Raw genomic sequence first — 18669 nt, 5'->3', positions numbered from 1 at the left:
AATTTTTAGGTGGTCCGTATTGAGCCAAACATTTTTCATGCTTTATCTTCATTTCAGTCAGGAAGGTGGGTATCATTTGTTGCTATCCCATTTCAGAGATCACAAAATTGAGGCTCAGTATGTTTACATAACCTACCAAGGATTGCAACTCTAGTCAGTACCTTGGAAGAACTACACTTTGAACCTGGATCTGTAAAACATGAGTTACATACGCCCTTGCTTTCACAGGGAAGACTGGCATGTGAACAGTTCAGGATAATTCACGCAGTGTATGGTAACTCGTACATGAGCTACATTTTTTTGGACATTTGCTCAGAGGAAGGAGAGACTGATTTTTGATCGGAAAGGTCAGCGAAGATGTCACACACACAAAACTATTTCAGAAAAGTAATTTGAACAGAGCCTTTAAAGGATGTGAAAGATGGTGTCTGGTAGAGAAAGGGAGGAAGACCGAGGGGACTTTGGGGCAGCAAAGTGTGGAGACGTAAAAGAAATACATAATGTGTTTGGGGATTGGTGCTGTGCAGATTGTGAGGGATGTGGGAAGAAGCAGTTTGGGACAATTACACTAGAGTGTCCTGCTAGGGGAACTTGGACTTCATTCCATTGTCTTGGAGGATTATTCCACTAAAGGTTCATGAGAAGAGACGTTATTTGCTCTGATCTCTGACTTCAGCAATTCCGGTGGTGGAGTGAAGAGAGTATCAGAATATCTGCAGCAGAGGTTCCCAGTCAGGCTGCACCTGAGGGTCCCCTGGGAGTTCCCTAAATGGACTGATGAACACCCTCACCCTCAGCAGTGATTGTGATGGTATGGATCTAGGGTGGGGCCTGGCCTGGATGATTGTGTTGAAAAGGTCCTACAGGTGCTTCTGAATGCAGTCAGATCAAGGAACAGGTCCTGTGGGCATTAGGACATTGGGTACAGTGGTCTGGGCAGAGCCTAATTGTGGGTTTGTCATGATGTCGCTAATTTCTATTTTTATTTTTTTTAGTTTTTAGTTTTTTATTTTTTATAAGGATTTTATTTACTAGAGAGAGAGAGAGAGAGAGAGAGAGAGAATGTACAAGCAAGGGGAGTGGCAGGCAGAGGGAGAGGGAGAAGCAGGCTGCCCATCCATAGAGCCGGGAGCCTGATGCGTGACCCCAATCCCAGCACCCTGGGATTGTGACCCGAGCCGAAGGCATATGCGTAACCGACTGAGCCACCCAGGCCCTGTGTGGATAATTTTTAAACCATGGGATGGGGCCAATAATCAATACTTGAGGAAGATCTGTCTATATGTTCTATAAATATTAAATGACAATTTCAGAACATGGTCTAAAATGTAGTAATATGGCTCTTAACTTTATGCCTTTGTGTTAAACTTGCCTTTTTTTTCTTTATTTGAAGGAAATGGAATATGTAGGATTTCCTTGGTGACTGTTCATCGACAGTCTCTCAGAGCATGAGTTCTGGAGTCCACTGCCTGGGGCAGGGTGGTTTCAGCACTTCCAGTTCAGTTTACTCTCTTAGGAGTTGAATGAAATGCTGCTCACTTGTGCATTTCCTGGGACCAAGCCTGAACTTAAGCCACTTTTTCAAAATGTTACAGACCTCTCTTACTCCCATTTCTTGAGTTCTAAATCAACTACTGACATTTAAAGTATAATTTCTGCTGGGAAGGCAAACAGTTGTACCAAGGGAGAAGTGATTTCTCAACATTAAAGAAATTAGAAATTATAATTTATGCTTAAAAAAATAATGTTAGTCCAAGTTTTAGCTCTCTTCTCTCTTCCTTCTCCACTGTTCTTTATCCTGCCTTGTGTTTTCAAACCATTCTCATGACCTTCTGCCTATGTGGCATATTTGTAGTGGGGCCAGATTATACATACACCACTGACTTTTTCATCAGACCTCCAAATTCAGGCTTTGAGCCCCTTTGTTTCTTTGAATTTTGCTAACAAAGTCTTCTTGTCAAAATGAATATTATTTCTCATGGAACTTTACTGATGGTGTGTAGAATAATGGGATCATGCTTTCTGAAGTTCAGACCTAAGGTGCAAAATTTTTAAACATATCCAATTTACCGTTGCTTACTTAGCTCAGTCTTGGCTTTTCAGGTCTGGTGGTGGTTAGTCCACCTCCATTGGATGCCCTAGCCCCTCCCGGAAAATTAAAGGAGCACGAAAATGAAACTGAATTTGTTTTTCTTCACCTCTCTGTTAATTTAACAGATTTGATCAGCTTGCCCTCATTTGCCCTTTTCCACCTCCCAAATTAATGTTATACAGCGTGAGTAATTTCTAAGTTACTTTTGAACACTGTTCCTTGTGGGTCTTTGCTTCATCATACTAGTAGAGATACCCAGTGTTTTTCTTTCTGGTCTGCTTAACTCCTGTGTGGTTCTTGTTGCCACATAAGTTTCAGTTGATTTAGTGATCCTGATTTCATGGGACACTGTATCGAATGCTTCAGGAAGATCAAAGTACATGGGGTTCCTTGCATTCCCTTCCCTTGCTAACTCAGTTGTGCTGTAGCCAGGCAATCCTGGAGCCTTGCAATCCAGAATTCCACTCACGGCCGGGAAGCAGTTCTTCTTCCTGGCTTTTCCAGTCTGCGAATATCTTTTCCTTTCTTTCCAGTATCCTTTTTTTCAGCAACATGTAGCAGGCTGTATATATCTCTTACCCCTGACAAACATTTTTGCTGCAAAAAGGAAAAACTTGAGCCTTTCATCTGCCATGCTCATTGTGCCACACCCTTGGGACCATTCCCCCATGAACTTTCACACTGGAAAAAGCAAGCCCAATCTAATTGTGCCTTACTGGTGGTAAAACGTGTTGGTGGAAGGTAGACTCCGTGGCCAGCCAGGCTGCCCAAGTTCCAGTAGTTGCTAACGGTGTTACTTTGGACAAATTAGTATCTCTGTGTCTGTTTCCTGATCTGTAATGCAGAGGTAGTCCTAATTTCTACCTCATAGGGCTGTTGTCAGGAATAATTGAGTCAGGACAAGTAAAGTGGTTAGAATTTGTTTAGCTAGATTTAGTTTAAACCTTGGTGGATAATCTTTTCAAAAGTTTATAATAATGTTTCTGGATTTTCTAGGCATTTTGTTTCTCTTTTAAGCTGTTCACCTTAACCGTTCCATTACAAGGAAAGGAAAGGAAAAAGAAATATCTCATTTTGCCTCTATAAACTATTCACAAATTGCCCCTTTTCTTTAAGATTCTATTATAATAGATCACTGGGAATTGATATATTTAATAGATAGTGATGTATGTGACTTAACTCCTTATTAACTCCCATATTTTGCTTCCATCAGATATGTACAGACATTTATATATTTTTAAAATCCTTTTTAAGAACATTATTTTCTTGGTTGTGAACATTATATTTATTTGACTCGTTGGAGCCAATCCTTTTAAGTTGTCAGATTTCTAATTATTTTTTAAGTGGATGGATGCCCAAAGAGAATTATTTTTTTCTTAAGATTTTATTTTTAAGTGATCTATAAATACCCAACATGGGGCTCAAACTTAGAACCCCAGGATCAAGAATCTCATGCTCTCCTGACTGAGCCAGCCAGGCACCCCTAAGTATTTTTTTAATAAGGAAGCAGAAATACCCACTACAGAAGGTAAATAGACAAAACATGCTTTCCAAAGAAAAATGTCTTACAGGGCAGTGTTTAGTCTACACAATACACATAACGATCAACAGTCAGTAAATAATCCAAGGCTGTCTATTGCTAACAGTTTGTGCCAGGAACATTTTGAATACTCTTAAATTGTGTACAGGTATTTGCATTAGTCAAACTTTTTTTTTTTTTGCATTAGTCAAACTTTTGTAGGTTTTTGGTATTCTTTCATATTAATTCTTTTTTAAATCGCTGTACATCAGCCACTGTGGCCCACTTTACTTACATACTTGCATACTAACTCAAGAGTGAGAGGGGAAACTTGGAAAAAGTATAATGAGATTTTGATCATCACAGTGGATCTGTCGTATCTATTATTTTATAAAATAATACTCAGCTGCAGCCCCAGAGCATATATGTATGCTAAATATGTATGGACTTCCATTGCTAGGGTTTAAAATCAGTTGGCCTATTGCAAAATACATGTTTATAATTTATACTTTACAGAAATTTGGCAAGGTGATGAAGTGACATGATGCAGCTGAGAGAACATCGTGAGTTGTGTTTGAAAAATAAGATTCTTCTGAGTAAAAGTTGCATAGCACAGAACAATAAATCCATAGCCCAAATGCACCCACTCATTTCTCTTCAATTAAAAGGAGGAAGGACAGACCCAGGGTGAGGTTAGCTCCATTACCTGCTGCTTTGAGAAAATGACTTAACATCTGTGAGCTGCACTGCTTCTTCTCACACAGTGATAATGACTCTTCCCTGAAAAAGCAGTTCTGCAAACAGGGGGGCAAGGCATGTGAGCGTCCCAGGTAAAGTCACTAATTCTGTGCAGCGCAGGTGGCTTCATATGTGTGATTAGAAGCTGGGGAAACTGAGGCACTAAGTCTTGAGATATACCAGCTCAGGCCTGTTAATCACCCTGACCCTGTGTTTCTGCCCTATAGCTGGGTCTTCTAAGTCATGCTATGGAGTGCTCTAAGCAGTGCTTTCCTTCTCAGCTTGTTCAAAGCCAGGAAACTCTGTGCCCAGAAGGGACCCTACACTGTCTTGCTGGCCAATTTTTAAAAAAATGATTTGCACCCCTCTGCTGTTATTTTGCCATGGGAAATGACATTCTGGCTTCTTGAAAATGGCTAATAACCACTGTGGGTAAATGCCAATCAAGCCAGCCAGTTGGCTCCGAGAACATCTTCCTTGAAAGCCATGGCCCAGGTTTTGCAGAGGCTAGGAGGTGAGTGTGAGTGCCAGAGACCTCCTTTACAGAAAAGCCTGTTGCATGTGCCTCCTGGAAGTGCAGACAGACAAGGACACTGATGTAAAGGCTGCTAGGGCAGAGAGGCAAATCTCTTAGGTAAGCCAGACGGCTTGTCAATTTTCGTTTTCTTGTTTGTAAAATCCAGCTGTAATAATGACCAAGAATTCTCATACAAAGAAATCTGTGGCAAACATTTTTAACCACCAAAGTAGGGTCTTTTTCTTTTTTAAGATGAAGAAAGATAAGCGGCATCATTTAAGATAATGGGTATATCGTCTCCTCCTCCACACCTGTTAGTCCTCAGACAAGCTATCTCTTGTCACTTAATTTGGAGCCTCCAAAATGGCTTTTACAGTATTGCCATCTTCATCCACAGACTGCTGAACTTAGGGAGTGGAGGCTTCCTTTCTTTCTTTTTCTTCTTTCTATGTATTTCTATGTATTTATTCATGAGAGACACAAAGAGAGAGGCAGAAACTTAGAGGGAGAAGCACGCTCCTTGTGGGGAGCCTGATGTGGGACTCGATCCCAGGATTCCAGGATCATATCCTGAGCCAAAAAGGAAGATGCTCAACCCACTGACCAACACAAACCAGGTGCCCCAGAAGTGGAGACTTTTGAAAATGAACTTTCAGTATTCTTCTAAAATCAGTTGTATCTCTTGTGGTATGATTTATACCTGCTAGGGAGCATATTTTTCTCTTCCTAGGAGGTGTGATTTTAATTTTTTAAAAATATTTTATTTATTTATTCATGAGATACAAAGACAGAAAGAGGCAGAGACATAGGCAGAGGGAGAAGCAGGCTGTCTGCAGGAGCCCAATGTGGGACTCGATCTGGAACCTTCAGGATCAGGCCCTGAGTCAAAGGCAGACGCTCAACCACTGAACTACCCAGGCGTCCCCTAATTTTTTTTTTACCTCAGTAGTTGTAAGGTAGAAACACCTCTCTATGAAACACAGAAGGTGTAGGAGAATAGCTAAATGATGAAAAGTACAGCTGAAAGTGTGATATGATACTTAGACCTTGTAGCTATTAGGAAACCTGCCTGTAGGAATGTCGTATGTATTATCCAAACTGTATACTTTGGGATCCATGCAGGTTAATTTAAGCATATGTCCTTTGGTTTTTCTTAAGAGTTTCTTTTTTCTTCAGAGGTTTTCCGTCTAGGCTCTTGGAGTTATAATGAGTAACAGAAATGAAGGCAGGGATACCAAAATGTATTTTAATTAATTAATTAATTAATTAATTAATTCCAAAACGTATTTTAAAACAGAATTGCATCCTCAAAAACATGGTAATTATTGACAGGGCTGTTTAGATGAGAGAGAAGTGAGAGAAGTTTTGAGCTACATGCCTTCCTTTCTGCTTCCTTCCCACCATGTACTTTGTGTGTGTGTGTGGGGGGGATGGCAGTGCTTTGAGAAAAAAACATTAAGTCTGTGAAAAGAGATGAAGAGTTGACAGACGGACAAGTCCAGGGAAGCAAGGGACTGTGAGAAGGTAAAGGTGGCAGCCGATGCAGAGCTGGACCCTAAAAGGATGCTGAGAGCCCTCAGGAAGATTTCAGCAATAAGCCCTCATTACACTGAGCGTGCCCAATGATTGGGTCTATATCTCTGCCCCCCACCCCACCCCCACCCTGCTGCTGCACTTGGACTGCCCTTGCCATTCACCTGCACAATCTACAGCTCCACGGTGTGCTCCTCAGTGAGTGGGTAGGCAAAGGGCAAGTGAGACGCAGTTCATCTGGACACAGGATGAAAACACTCACTTCAGCAAGCCTCTGGGGTCTTGCATTGCCAAGGTTCTCAATCATCTTTTTGCATGTGCTTTGCTTCTTGGCTTGTCAGGAGGCTAATAGCATGCTACTGACAGGTGAGTGTGAGCTAAGGGCTGAAGCAGAAGGAAATAGAAAATAAGAGAATTTCGACAGTTTTACTAAAAGTTGAGGTCATGTGTGTATGTGTTGTTTTGTTTTGTTTGCCCTCTTTAAAAAAAAAAAAAAATCCCAGTTAGTGAAAAAGAATTCAGGGAACAAATATTAGTCAGCCGATTAGGTTCTAAACTTGCTCAGACTTTGTACCTTGGCATAAGAGAGGCTATCCTAGAACCTTTTGAACTTTTGCCACTGAGTAATTCTGAAAAGGCTGAAAGAGCCAGTAGTAGATAGTAGGAAAGAGCATGGTGTCCTCTGCTCGGGTAATCAAGGTACATACTACTGAGGTGGGTAAGGACCCTGGCTAGTTCAACCCGGTTACAGCATGGAAATTGCAGGATCATTTAGAGATGAAGAAATGGATCACAGATGGTCGCTGGGCTTGATTTTTCTCCCAGGATTCACTATTGTTTTGAGAATTAGCAGAGTGTAGAGGAAATGGCCCAGATTTTATACTTAGGAAAGACCTGTTATTCAACTCTCCATTTGACCACTTTCTAGCTGAGACATCAGGACAGTTACTTAACTTCTCTGACCTTGTTTCCTCAGTGGGGAATATGAGAATAGGACATTTGTAGATCTGTTGGGAAAGTTAAAACTAAGAGCAGATTAGAATGAGATGCCGTCTAGCGCAGAGTAGGAGCTTAACGTCCGTTGATTAATTTCTACTTTCGTCCAAATTCGGTTTTTCATGGAGCATAATTATCTTACTCTGCATGCTGAGTTTTGACACACGAATAACTGTTATTTAAGCCATCAGCTTGATGACAAAAAGAGCTGTTTATCTCAGACCGCCCTGTAGGTGCCCTGTGATCCGAGAGAGAGATTCGTGTGCAAGGGCAGGCAGGGTACAGGTGAAGCCGTCCACACCTGGAAGCCCAGAAACCCGGCACTGCACACACATAGGAACTCCTGGAGCTGGCGCGCTCTGCATATGGCAGATTCCTAAGCCATCTGTCTACTGTCTCTTAAACGCTACCCTACCCTGAAGTTCACCTTAAGTGGGAGGCTAATGAGGGAACCCAAACTCCGGATTCCCGAACCGCTCTGTGATTTCATAAGCACAAAGAAAGAACTTGTTTTCTGAGACAATACACTATGCCGTTATCATCTGCGTGGAGCTGGGATATGCAGTGTTGGGGACTGCGGATGGGGTTGCTCCATGGGGTTGCTCGTAGTAGAGACCCCCCCCCCCCCCCAGCACCCAGGGCAGGCGGCTGCGTGCGCGCTTCCTTCCTCGGAGGCAGCCGGCACCACACGAGTGATCTCCCATCCCGGGCGCCTCCAGTTGCCGAGCGGAGTGGATGTGCTGGGATGTGGCTGTTCACTCTACAATTTTGCATAAATCCAGCCTCCACTCCCCTGGAAAGGCTCGGTCCCCGTCTTCACACCTTCCCCGCGGCGATTCTGTTCCCGGGCGGGGGCGGGGAGGAGAGGAAAGGACGACACGAGGCCGAGTCGGGGAGGAAGCGCGCGGTCCCTCGACTCGGTACAGTCGGGAGGGGAGGGCGCGGCGGGGCTGGAAACGGAAGGGCTGCGAGGCCTCCGCGGGGGGGGGGGGGGGGGGGGGGCGGCTGGGGCGGCGGGCGGGGGCGGGGGCGGCCGGAGTTATGCAACCCGGAGCCCCCCGTGCTCGCTGCCGGGGCTGCGCCCTGCACTCCGCCGACCTCGGGTCTCTCGCTTTCTCTCCCCTGTGCCTTCAAACAGGAAGTGCACGGCCGCCTGTAACGTGCCGCCGGTCCCGGGATGGAGGAGTGAGGTCCCCGCCGCCGCCGCCGCCGGGTCCTGCCTGCGGAGCGCCCCTCCCCGCTGAAGCCGAGTCCCCGGAGAGCGCCCTGAGGGAGCAGGGTGGCCGCCGGGTCCAGGTGCGTGGGGTCCGCCCGCGAGCATGCGGGCCGGGGGTGCCGGGGGGGCCGGGGGTGCCGCGCAGCCAGCCGTCCAGCCCCGCGCAGGGGTCTCCGCAGGGGTGGGGAGGGGAGGGGAGCAGAGGAGGGGAGGGGAGGGGGCGGCCGCCGGGACCTGCCCCCCTCGCTCGTGCAGCCCGGGAGCCCTCCCCGAGCTCCCGGCTGCCCTCGCCGCCCTCCCCGCCGCTGCCGCCGCCGCCTCCTCCCCCCCTCCCCCTCCTCCTCCTCCTCCGCGGAAGGAAAAGTGGTGCTTGCAAGTGGGGACCCAGGGGGAGACAGAGGGGAAGGGGAGCGACAGTCTCGGTGCCCGGGCTCGGAAATTGCACCCCTGCAGCACAGCCCCACTCTGTTGGCTGCTTCTTCTAATTCTTTTTTTTTTTTTTGGAGGGAGGGGGCGATGAGGGGGGAACCAGACTTCCAGGAACGGAGGGAATTAAGGGAATTAGTGATGCCGCGGCGCGCTGGAAAGGGCAGCCGGTGCCGAGGTGTTTAGTCTGGTGTCTGGCTTGTTGGAGCTCCGGTTGCGGCTTCTCAGCCGGGCCGTGCTCAGACAGGAGGTGTATTAAAGGTAGGAGCCAGACATCTTTATTCATCATATTCCGTTTCCCATCAGAGCAAAGCGGAGAGTGACTTTTCCCGGAGTCCCCGGGTAGACCGTTCGCGTTCGCGTTCGCGTGCGCGGGCATCTGGGCCGCTCCGGCTCCCAGGTGGGGAGGACACTGCTGGGGACCCGACGGGTGTGAGGCGCGGCCCGTGCGGCTTGGTTTCCCCGGCAGCTCCGGTCTCCGCAGCCCAAGTCAGATGGACTTCTCCCCTAATGAAAGCCTGGCCTTGTTTCTCTGCCTATATTTATCCACCTGGTGAAACTCCCGTCTGGTGGAGGGTCACCAAGGGAGGTTGGACGGTTGAGAAGAATCAGCTCCAGGGGAAGACTGGCCTCAAATGCAGTGTTTGAACAGTGTGAAAGCTCCTCTTGCTCTTTTATTTTGGAAGAAGGGATGCGAACAAATGGGGGGGGAAAGCGGGATGCTGCGAGGAAGGGTCCCTTTCCGCAGAGGGAATATGCGGAATGCCGCCACCCTGTGCGGTTAGCTCCCTCACCTTACTGGGTGGCCAGGCCTCATCCCGAAGCGGGATCCGTTGTAGATTTAAATTTATGATGTCAGATGCAGGCTACGTGATTCTAACGTGTGCTTTTTGTTTTTTTTTGTTTTTTTTTTTTTGCTTTTTGTAATAAAATATATTTCCTACCTAATTTTGCTTTGAAAGGAAAATCCTTTGTAGTCAGATAGCCTAATGAATTTGTACTGCCCTCTCCCTCTCTTCCCCGCCCCCCTCCGTCAGTAGTGGTTTGAATTCCGTGATCCCATTATTCCAATAGTCCTTCAGAACTTAGTCTCTTTTAAAAGGCAGCTGCTTTAAGCATTGCGATAATATCGATAATTGCCATAATTGTGTTAGCAGTAAATAGCCAAGATACACTATAAGAACTGAGCAATTAATTTCCTCTTTTTCTAGATAGATGGACGTGGACTTCTTAAATTTGAATTTCATTGTGATATGTCTGTGTTTATGCCTCTTCTTGCCAAACATATGACAAGATTAAAAGTGAACACAATTTGTCAGTGAGAGAGACTCTTGAAAGACCTGTATAACCATAGTACTTTGCCTCCCTTTTTATACCGGAGTATACCCTTGGCACCCTGGTTCATTAATTTACTTGAGGACTTACTTCAGCATCAGTCATTCTGCTTCAGCAGCCTTTGTGACTCTCCAAATGTGTACCCTGTATAGAAACAGGATTTATTCCCACCCTGGCCGAATTTCATAATTATTAAGTAATAACCCAGGAATAATGATAACTGATCTTAGGATCCGCATTTTCTGTTTACAGAGCACATTTGCTAGATCTCATTTATAATTTGTTATTCCCTTTAATAGTCTGGTGAAATAGAACTCATTTACTCCATTTTATGGAGAGAAGAAACTGAGGCTTATGAAATGTGACTTGTCAGTGGTCATGTTGGTAAATGAAGATGCTCGGACTTCAACACTCTTTTGATTTACAGCCCTTGGCTCTTCTGTAATCTGGAAAGTTGCAACCTGAGGAAGAGATGGCAGTGCTGATTCAGGGGTCTTTTGCCATTCCAAGAGAGCTAACACTGACTTGAGGCTACTACATCTTCCCATCTTTTCCCACTCTCTCCACCTAGAGGTCAGAGGTTTCTTTGTGGTGATTTCCACCCCCTCCTCCACATTTGTAATTTACACTTCCTCTGTATTAGTGACTAGATTTAGCTGTGTTTGCATCAATGTGATTTATTTTCCGCTGCCAAAATTCCAATGACATATTTTAATTTATAGATACCTTGTATCAGGTGTTAGTGAACAGTATCTTTTTGAAGGGTCAGATTGGCATATTGTATCATTTTAGAATAAAAAAGGTAGTACTTCTGGTTTACCCCTAGAACACTTTATGTCCCAGGAAAGAAATAATATATTAAAAAATGATGTGTGTGACTCTGTAGAGCCCACTACCATACATACCATACCACCACCATAAAAGCCCTCCAGCTTCCCTATTCCAGTTCGGGATACCCACTAACAAGGTCATATTACAGAGGCACCAGGCTGGCTCATTGGGTAGGGCATGATCTCAGGGTTGTGAATTCGAGTTCCATGTTGGGCATAGAGATTACTTTAAAAAAAGAAAGAAAGAAAAGGTCATGTTATAGAAAGAAATCGGAAAACCCATATACACCTTATAGATTAAGTATTTTTGTAATATTCCCTTGATGGAAGTAAGTTTATTTTTCTTATCTTTGCAATGCTTAAAGTTAAGCCTCTCTTTAGCTAATATCTTATGTTGCATTGAGAATATAAATTAAAATGGGGAATATATTTTCACTGGGAAATGCTGGATAAAGGATTTATTTTCTCTGCAACAGTTGGAATATCTGTCATGATCTATAACTTCTCCTCCTTAGAATTGTGTCAGAGTATCAGGAGAAGGGGAGAAGATGGGGGAGGAAAGAGATAAAGTGAGTGATTTTTGTTTTATAAGTGAGGAATGAAGTATGTATGTTTTCTTAATACACCATGCACAGCCATTTCTGTTTGGGACAGTTACAGTGGCTTGTGAATAGGAATTAAAGCATAACATGCTTTGATGTTAAATGCCAAGGAAAAGTTTATGACCAAGAGAGGACTAGGGGTGGAGATAAATGTGTTAGGATTTTCATTCATTTTTTTTTCATGTCTAGTATAAAATAAAAATTGTCTTTTATTGAAAATTGTAACCTTTAGAGCAGCATTTCTCAACCCTTACAAAAATTGGGAAGCTTTTATTAATACTTAAAGATTTCAAAGACTTTGACATGCTTAGAGTTTTACTTCTTGTTTCTGATGATTGCTAATATTTTGTGACACAGGTACTATTTAATATCATTCAACTGAGTACATATTGTAAATAATGACCACATTATTATAACAGCATCTTCCTGTTTCTATAAAGTAGTAGTATATATGCTCACTTCCGCCAGGACCCTGAAGTCCGTAGGTTTGGAAATCAGGGCTGAAGTAAACAACTGTTCCAGGCTGGAAATGCTGAGGTGGTAATTTAAATGTATAGTACGCTCACCATCAGATTATCAAGATTCACAGGTAGAGATTTTTCCCCTTTGGTGTCCATTAAATAGATGATGTGTAACGTCCTGACTTTGGATCTGATTTTGTTTCAAGGTTAATTGTTTTCCATTGTCTGCTTTGAGGTCTTAGAATTACTCCATTGCAGATAACTGCAAGTCTTCTAAGAACATTTTGCCTACATTACTTCTATGAATGCCCCTTCCTTAATGTTTGTTGAGTCAGGACTCTTGACACCAGTTGCATAATCACCACTGTCTTAAGTACACCCAGCAGCAGCCTTATATTCATTTCACAGAAGCTAAAAGAAGCTTCCTCCCAACCGTAACCTTTACCATTTTTGATAAGTATGTAGAAAGATATATTATTTATCTCTATTCTGTAGTGGGAAAAAAAGTCCTATAAATTCTTATTGAATCAGCCTCTTTGGTTTCCATGCCTGTTGCTATAGTTTTGGTAGTTTTGGTATTCTGTTTAAGACAGGGGAGGCTGAGCACCAAAATCTCTTAGGGTTAGTGCATGGTTTTTTTTTTTTTTTTTTTAAGATTTTATTTATTTATTCATGAGAGACACACAGAGAGAGGGGCAGAGACTTAAGCAGAGGTAGAAGCAGGCTCCCTGTAGGGAGCCTGATGAGGAACTCGATCCCAGGACCCTGGGATCACGGCCCAAGCCAAAGGCAGACACTCAACCCCTGAGCCACCCAAGGGTTCCAGGGTTACTCTTAAAAAAAAAAAAAAAAAAAAAAGAAAGAAAGAAAAAGTCACTTCCTATTTATTGAACACCTCATGTGAGTCAGACACTTTACTTGGATTATCTCTAATCCTCCCAGTGTTGTGCAGGGTGAGTAACATCCCTGTTTTATAAGTGAAGAAACTGAGGTGGGCAGAGATTGTAACTTATCCAGTGTACAGAAACTAGCTAAGGCCTGGACTGTTTTTGATTCCCCATGCTCAAACACTCCCTCCTGTATATCTGCTTTTTTGTCTGTCCTTAACCTCACTGGGGAAAAGAAATGATAGAACTCTGCTTAGTCTTACCTTTCACTTTATCTTTTCAGTAAGGGTTAAGTTATACCCATAGAGAATATGTGTTAGGAAAGAGGGACATAGGGGATCCCGGGGTGGCCCAGCGGTTTAGTGCCTGCCTTCAGCCCAGGGCGTGATCTTGGAGTCTCGGGATCGAATTCCACGTCAGGCCCCTGTATGGAGTCTGCTTCTCCCTCTGCCTGTGTCTCTGCCTCTCTCTGTGAATAAATAAATAAAATCTTAAAAAGGAGGGGGGGAGAGGGACATCATGGTATGAGTCAACATTTTTAGAAATTTTATAAAAAACATTTTATAAATATTTTTGGCTTTCATGTAATATGTATGCTTTTTTTCCCCCTAAGGAGCCTAGATATATTGAATCTGTTGGTGATAGTTTCTTGAGGCAATATTGCCCATAAGCAGCATTGCTGGATCTTAGGTTCTAAGTGTACTGATTTTCCTAGGAGCTCTACAGGTTGTTGTCTTAGTGAACAGTATCTCCACTAGTACTGCATGATGATTTCTTTTTTTCTTAACAAATTTCCTGATTTTTGCCAATCTGATGGATGTTACTTGTACTTCATAGTTTAATTTTGCCTTTTTATGATGACAAGTGAGGTTGAGCATCTCTTCAATTTACTTAATTCAGTTTCCCTTTTCTGTGAATCGGGTCTCTTCCCTCTTTCTGGCCAGAAGTTCCTTGAAAGCGTTCTTCTGGCATTTCTGTATATTCTAGAAACTAAACCCTTCTTAGCTTTAGGTATTGTGAACACTTTCTCCCAATATGTCACTTGCCTACTAACTGTCTGTGGTGACTTTCATCAACAATATAATTTTTAATTTTAATGTAGGTGAATCCCATTGGTTTTTGATATTATTGTGGTCTGTGCATTGAGTTACTTCAGGAATCCTTCCCTATTCTAGGCTTAGAGTTTAGTCTTTCCTCACTTTATTAATTTTATAGCTTTACTCTTGAGTTTTATTTGGAATTGAAGCTATGAGGTAGAAACCCATTTTTACTTTTAAAAAACTGTTCATGGGCAGCCCTGGTGGTGCAGCAGTTTAGCGCCGCCTGCAGCCCAGGGCATGATCCTGGAGACCCTGGATCGAGTCCCACATCGGGCTCTCTGCATGGAGCCTGCTTCTCCCTCTGCCTGTGTCTCTGCCTCTCTCTCTCTGTGTCTCTATGAATAAATAAATAAAATCTTTAAAAAAATTTTAAAAAAACTGGTCATATTGTTGGCCAGTTTCACCAATACTATTTATGAAATAATCCTCTTTCTCTACTTCTAGTATGTAAGTATACATTTATATAGATCTCTTTCTGAGAACTCTTGTTTGTTTAGGTGGCTTATTTGTGTGCTCCTGGGTCATTAATACACTTTTTAAATTACTGTGGCTTTAGGGGTGCCTGGATGGCTCAGTCAATTAAGCATCTGCCTTTGGCTCAGGTTGTGATCTCGAGGTCCTGAGATGGAGCCCCCATGTCAGGCTCCTTGCTCAGCTGGGAGTGGGCTTCTCCCTTTCCTTCTATCCTGCCCTTGCTCACACGCTCTCTTTCTCTCTCTCAAATAAATAATATCTTTAAGAAAAATAAAGTACTATGGCTTTGAAATATGTCTTGATACATATGCATTTATATAACTTGATCTTATTGCCAAGATTAATATAAATTTGAAAGTTTAAAAATAGATTGTGTTAGGTAGATTTCTTGCTGTTACTTGCATGTTCGTTAACTCTTTACACCTGCAAACATTTTCTAGAAATGTGTTTACTTCACTAGGAACATTCTGTATTTATGTAATAACATATTTTAATTTTAACATCTCTAGTATTACATTTCCTTCTCAGTTTTCTTTATTTCTTCATTTTTAGCAATATGGCTCCCTCCACACTTGGTCATCTCTGTAGGGCAGGGGGGTATCTCACTTCAAAGGCTTCTCTCTATTCAGTGCTCTGCATGTGCTTATAGAGCTAGGATGTGCGTTCCTGGTATGGCTTTTGAATGAATGTTTTATGAGTTGTGATGCTGTAACACATGGCTGAACAGCCTTGAAAGCCTGTTAATTATAGATGTCTCTTTATTATTGGGAAAACATGGCCAATTTTGGCTTGATTTTCTCCAATTCTCCAAGTTCACTTCTCTCCACTCTCTTCTCAGTTCACTTGGTCTCATTCCACCCTGAATGCTGGATCACTTGGTTCGATAAACAGGCATTTGTATGCCTACGCAAAATAATAGTGTCTTTTTTCCATAGTTGATAAAATGGCAGGAAACCATGTTGTATATAACATGGCTTATTATTATAAATAAATTTGAAATTACTGTGGGGGACAAACTGTGGTCTCAAAATAGATATTGCATGACATGGTTGTCTGGACCAAAGATGCTCCCCATGGCCATTAGTTGTAGCATTGTATGGATGATAGGCTATATTTTAATTTTCTTTCATCCGGAGATCTTAAGGTGTTTTATGTATGTAGGGGAGGGTTGCAGTCTAACTACTGAAATTTAGTAAGCTTCCACAAAGTCCAATAAAAGTATAATGTAGAATGTTTAAAGTCTAAAACCTGTTTAGACAGCTAAGACCATGTCCTTGGGCTGTTAGAGTTGTTCTCCCAGTATGCTTTAAACAGGATTTATTAGGTATTCACCTAAGTTTGATTATAACAACCCCAGCTACTGACCTGATTGAACTTATATACTCAGGAGAGGTCTTCATCAGTGCTGACATTTTCCATTTCTCATTCAGGTTCCTTTATGCTCACCTCACCAGCTGTCAGATCCACCTGTCTTACCAGCCTCCTCTCTTACTCAGTTATTCTAATATAATTGACAGCAAAGCTACTTCATCCATTCGACAGACATTTGCTGGGCTCCAAACTACTAACTCTTAGTTCCCTTATCTCTCTTCCTCCTACCTGTTGTGTACCAGTCATTGTGCTAAGTTCTGAAGATACACTGTGAATATGACACAGTGCCTGACCTCAGAAGATAGACACATAAATCATTAACTGAGACTTAGAATGTGAGGCACTCTACAGCAACATGTTGTGATAAATAATAACAGAGAGTGAGACATAAAGGAGGCAGTGATTTGTTCTTTCTTGTCCATGAGGAAAGAATTCATGAAGGAGGTGATTTTGGTGATTATTAGAGAGATGGGATTATTTACTAGGCTGAGCAGGAGAGAAAAAAACAGAAAAAAGAGCCCAGGTTCAGAGCCCAGAAGAGCTCAGTGCACGAGGAACAGGGTGTGAGTGACTGGTGCAGAGAGGTCGTGGTGCAGAGGGAAGAAGGGGCGCTGCATCTTAGTCTAGGTTCTTGATCCAGCCATGTCTAGGGCCACACCTGCTATTTCTGGAAGTGTGGGTTTTTTCCTGATAGCATTGTGAAATCACCAGAGGTGAAATAAATGTTTAAACCATGGTCTTAAGGTATATGGAAAGGAAGCAGGGAGAAGTCTGGTGGCTATTAAAACGATCCAGATAGAAAGTGAGGACTCAAAGTATGGTGACAATGGTGGGGGAGGAAAAGAGAAAATGGGTTTGAGACTCATTTAGGAGAGAGAATTGGTTGCTGACTGAATGGGAAGTGGGAGGGGAAGAAGAAGACATAGGAAAGAGGACTCTTGATGTTTCTGGAAGATTCACTGTCTGAAGGTGACATTAGTCAGAATGGAAAATATGAGAGGAGCCTTTTGGAGAGAGAGCAATGAGATCAGTGTGAACTTAAGTTGGGGTGCCCCTGGGACACTGAGTTGATCTTGAGAGGCCTTGCCCCCAGGGAGAAGTCAGGGTCGAAGATGTGTTTTGAGGAGTGACTGGAATGGCTGGTTGTTGCCATGAATGTAGCTGAGACCACCCACGGATGGCCCCAGTGACCAAAGACCCAGCAGACTAGAGGAGAAAGAAGGATCAGGAAAAGATACAAACAAAACTAGTGGGACTGTTGATCACTAGGGTTTTTGTTTTGTTTCAATATATTGTCATACAGTCCTTTGGGCAATATCCCCTGAAGCAATTATTGTTATTTGGCTTTTACAGATAAGCTCTCTAAAGCCCCGGTAAGCAAAGCCACCTAGGTGGTAAATAGGGAAAAGCTCTCGGGTCTGTCAGAGGCCACAGGAAGGTCAGGTAGAGCAGAGATTGGGAGTGGGAGCCTGTAGTTGGTATTCAGTAGTCAGAAGAGTTCTTAAATCTAAGTCTGCATGGTCGCAGGTGAGCAAAGAGTAGGTGTTGAGAACGGGAGCACCAATTGGAGTGTGTATATGTCCACGTCTGTCCACGAAGGAATATTTTTGGGTGTGCAGGCATGTCTCGGAGTTGTATCTTGTTTGAGAATAGTGGAGAGGGAGTGACTAAAGGTAGGAGAGAGGATAATTGATGCAGGAAGGCTCCAGGAAAAAACAAAAACAAAAAAAAACCCCAAAACAGTTCTGGTCAAGATCTGGAGTGCAAGCACGGTCAAAGGAGGTATCTTGAGAGGGAACAGGGACATTGATTCCTTTGGGGCAGGAGAGGAAGAGAAGGTGTGGGTGCCTGTAGAGGAGTGTGCGGGCGGAGAAGGAAGGGAGGAAGTTCATTCCTGAAGGCTTGGGTTTTCTCAGTAAAGAAGGAGCCTTTGGAATCCGCTGGGAGTGAAGGGGCCTTGGGGAGACCGTTGAGAGTTAGTAACCGCAGACTTGGAGAAGGGACTCACTGATTGAGGCAGGACGCATCGTGGTTGGGGATCATCGAGGGCCCATTCGGGGCTTTGTCGGCCGCCAGTCGGTGCTGATGGTGGGAGCTTTCCCTGGTGACAGAGTACAAGGGATATCCTGAACGGCCTTTTGAAATAAAACACAAAGGCCTCGCCTGAAATGTCAGGTTTGGATGGTGATTTCAGGACACTTAAAGACGCCGGGAAGGGAGGAGGAGTGAAGAGATTGGACGAGATTGGACGTCAGCGGAGGCCAGTCCTGGTCTGAGTTCTCCATTAAGGGGAGAGGGCCTTGGGGATCAGCTGATCTCACGGGGCCCCACGGTCCTCCCCTTTCGGTCCTCGAGTGTCCTGTGCGCCCGGAGCGGCCGCGAGGCTTGCTCACTAGTAGAGCTCAGTGAGCGGACCCGGGAGGGACAGTAGCGGCCTCCCTGCCACTGACCGTTCATGGGCTGCGCTGATGGCAGCTCACCCAGCGCCTTTGGGGAGGCGACAGCACGAGGCCAGGCCAGCTGTCACGAGCGCGCCAGCGGCCGCTGCCAGACTGCACCTGGTAGCACGTCG

The 18669-nt window shown here is 43.9% G+C and overlaps 1 protein-coding gene across 7 annotated transcripts in view; it reads left to right on the top strand.

Moving 5' to 3' along the window:
• Positions 1 to 18669, top strand: part of LOC119876388 (volume-regulated anion channel subunit LRRC8D) — a 112956-nt gene that overhangs the window by 11786 nt on the left and 82501 nt on the right. For 3 of the 7 annotated variants that reach the window (XM_038541433.1, XM_038541434.1, XM_038541432.1), the window contains one exon: positions 8534 to 8691. The exons of 2 other annotated variants lie outside the window; for them this stretch is intronic. The gene's annotated coding sequence lies outside the window, so the exon portion shown is untranslated. Of the gene's footprint in view, positions 1 to 8159; positions 8316 to 8428; positions 8692 to 18669 lie in introns of those variants that run through there. 2 more of the 7 variants (XM_038541436.1, XM_038541435.1) reach the window with 2 other exon arrangements.

This window comes from Canis lupus, chromosome 6 (genome assembly GCF_011100685.1).
Source record: "Canis lupus familiaris isolate Mischka breed German Shepherd chromosome 6, alternate assembly UU_Cfam_GSD_1.0, whole genome shotgun sequence".
Lineage (NCBI taxonomy): Eukaryota > Metazoa > Chordata > Mammalia > Carnivora > Canidae > Canis > Canis lupus.
This window is presented reverse-complemented; position numbering and strand designations above follow the sequence as displayed.